The sequence below is a fragment of the Triticum urartu genome, chromosome 3A (assembly GCF_056163025.1).
Source record: "Triticum urartu cultivar PI428250 chromosome 3A, HENAU_Tu73, whole genome shotgun sequence".
In the NCBI taxonomy this organism is placed as follows: domain Eukaryota; kingdom Viridiplantae; phylum Streptophyta; class Magnoliopsida; order Poales; family Poaceae; genus Triticum; species Triticum urartu.
Window position 1 is genome coordinate 665,259,312 of NC_141875.1, and position 3,664 is coordinate 665,262,975.

The following is a 3,664-nucleotide window of genomic DNA, read 5'->3' on the forward strand; positions in this document are numbered from 1 at the left end:
GCGCACGAGGGAGGGCATCCCTATTTCTCGCTTTAAGTGAGCACAGGTAAAGCCTCACATGTGGAGGAGCCCTAGATGGCCCGGCCCAGCCGCGCGGGAGGCTATGGCATGTTTTTTTTTCTTTTGTTCTTGTATTTTGCTTTACCTTTGTACTTTTTTATACTTTAAAATATTCTACATATATATATACAAAAAGCACTCTTCAAAAACACATTTGAAAAATGTTGAAAAGGTATATGAAAAATGTACACTAAGTATTTAAAAATGTTGAACAAGAGTTTTAAAAATATTGAACAAATATTTGAAAATGTTGAATAAGTATTAAAAGTGTTGAACAAGTATTTGAAATGTTGAATAAGTATTAAAAATTGTTTATTGAGTATTTGAAAAAAGTGTTGAAAAAGTTTTTAAAATTTTGAATAAATACTAAAAATGTTGAAAAAGTATTTGAAAATGTTGAATAAATATTAAATATATTGGACGAGTATTTGAAAAATATAGAACATGTATGAAAAATGTTGAATAAGTATTAAAATGTTTTTTGTGTGGGTAAGTATTAAAATGTTGAACAAGTATTTGAAAAATATTGAATAATAGTTCGGACAATGTTAAATGTGTATAAAAAAATGTTGATTACTTATTAAAAAATGTTTGTGACATATATGAAAATGTAGAGTGAAAACAAAAACAAAGATAAGAAAAAATGGAGAAGAAAAAAGAAAAGCAAATAAAAATGGAGAAGAAAAAAGAAAAGAAACAAATAAAAACTAGAGAAAACTAGCTGGAATTGGTCAGGTAGGATGCGTCCCCTTGTTCTAACAGCGAAGGGTCCTTGGGCGGAGTGGTTATTCGAGCGCAGGATCTCCTTGGAGATTAGGGATCAATCCAGGCTTGTCACCAGAGATCCCTTCCACCTTGCTGAACGTGGGAGGCCTAAGGTCACATCAAGTTGGTTCTTATTATGGCGGGGCACAGCGGCAACCAAAAATTGTTCAGCCCCTGACTTCTCGTTTGGCTGTTCCTTTGTTGCAAGGGCCACAGCATAAGTTTTGCTTATGTCGATGCAGCCCCTGCTTCATGGCCTTGAGAGGTTGGTAAGGATGAAGCTGCCCCTGGGTCGAAATCAATCGAAGAAATGCACGATGCACCCTTTGTGCGGAGTAAGGGGGGAGGTGGTCCACTATGCGCGATGCAGCCCCTTGAGTCGGTCAAGCAAAGAGGTTTGTTTGTTTCACTTCCTTGTCATAGGGTGTTCATTTAAAATTTTGCATTTTTTAGAGAAGTTAAAATTTTGCATTTGAGGGTATAGCAAATAGCAAATTGGAAAGAATATCCTTATTACCCAATTTGTTCTGGATTGAGCTAAGAAAAAAATGCTAAAAATTTGAAGCAGTTTATGCTAAGAAAGAGCATGAATTTATGCGCGAAAAAGACGTAGTTGAGTTGCATTCCGTGGTGGGTTCGTGATCCGTCTTGTTTTTCTGTTGTAGAGGTAGTATGCCCCGTCGTCGAGGACCTCGTGGATCAAATAAGGTCCCTCCCAACGTGAAGAGAGTTTGTTCTTCTTTTGCTTTTGCTGGAGGTGGAGGACGAGGTCGCCGATATTGGACTTGTGAGACCAAACGTGCCTTCCATGATACTGGCAAAGTTTATGCTGATAGATGGTGGTGCGTACCAGGGCGAGAAGGCGAGCTTCTTCCTTAGCAACTATGTCGTCCTTGCGGCCTCCTCTTCGTAATCACGCAGCCGCAGGTAGTCATACTCAATGCCAGAGGCCAGTAGTGCCTTTGCCCCGTATTACTCATATAAAGGATGTTGGAGTACCCGCTTTCCTGGGCTCATCGATGGCGAGAGCTCTTCCTGTCCTTCTGTTTCGGGTTGGCTTGCCGCCGGAGCCTTTAGGGACCGAGGCGAGCCGTCTAATCTGCCTGGATGGTTCGCGCCTAGGTGAGTTGGCTGGAAGGTCCATGACGGGTGGACCACCTCGCACGCCCGACACCATCGTCATTGGATGACATCCGGCGAGTTCGCACCCACACGCGAGAGCCTAGCCGACATCATCTGGCAACCTTCGAGTCAAACGTCTCGCGGTGGCGTGCCACGGGGGCCTCTAAGGGGTGCCCCGAGCCGTCTGATTGCCGGACGACTCAGACCTGGGCGACCAACCTCGAAGGTCCACGACGGGTGGACCGCGGTTGGGCGCACGGGGCCACCAACATCGGGATGGTCTGCGGCGCTAGCCGCATGTGGCAGCCTCGGAGTCGAAAGTCTCGCGGTGGTGTGCCGCGGGGGCCTCTGAGGGGCACTCGTCTCGAACTCGGGCGACCATGCTAGGAGGTCCATGATGGGTGGACCACAGTTTGACGCCCGGGGCCACCGTCATCCAGCGGCTCGGCAGTGCCTATGATGATCCGCTTGTCTCCCACTTGGCTGGTGAGGTTACCGAGGTTGGTTTGGATGAACAAAAACCTGGGATTCATGTTCTATGATTTCACAGCGTCTCCGTGGAAATCCAGATCGCATTCCTCTAAGAAGAAACAAGAACCGCCCAACAAGGCGAAATGTTCCACACCGACCCGAGTTTCCACATGAGAGGCATGTTTTGGAATAGAAGAGATCTCTCAGACTTGGTAAACATAAACACGTCGGTGATTATGTGCGTCAACATGGGTTGGATTTTGTGGCAATTTCTTAGGCTGGTAAATGTGACTTCCGCCCGCATGTGCTTGATCACCTATCAGGTGGTTTCGACTACACATGGCATAGTCTACTTGATTGTGGAAGGTCTGGAGGAATCCTTCTTGGAATAAAGACCACAACCATGGACTTGTTGGCTTTTTCGGCCGGTGAATTGAAGGAAATATGCCCTAGAGGCAATAATAAAGTTGTTATTTTATATTTCTTTATTCATGCTAGAATTGTATTGATCAAAACCTAAATACATGTGTGAATACATAAACAAACACCGTGTCCCTAGTGAGGCTCTACTTGACTAGCTTATTGATCAAAGATGGTTAAGGTTTCCTAACCATGGACATGAGTTGTCATTTGATAACAAGATCACATCATTAGGAGAATGATGTCATGGACAAGGCCCATCCGTTAGCTTAGCATTATGATCGTTCAGTTTTATTGCTATTGCTTTCTTCATGTTAAATACATATTCATTCGACTATGAGATTATGCAACTCCCGGATACCGGAGGAATGCGTTGTGTGCTATCAAACGTCACAACGTAACTGGGTGATATAAAGATGCTCTACAGGTATCTCCGAAGGTGTTTGTTGAGTTGGCATAGATCGAGATTAGGATTTGTCACTCCGAGTATCAGAGAGGTATCTCCGGGCCCTCTCGGTAATACACATCATAAGCTTGCAAGAAAAATGACTAAGGAGTTAGTCACAAGGTGATGTATTACGGAACAAGTAAAGAGGCTTGCCGGTAACGAGATTGAACTAGGTATGAAGATACCGACGATTGAATCTCCGGTATCGGGGTTCGACCGATGAAGATCTTCGTAGAATATGTAGGAGCCAATATGGGCATCCAGGTTCCGCTATTGGTTATTCACCGAAGAGGTGTCTCGGTCATGTCTACATAGTTCTCGAACCCATAGGGTTCGCACGCTTAACGTTCATTGACGATATAGTATTATATGAGTTAT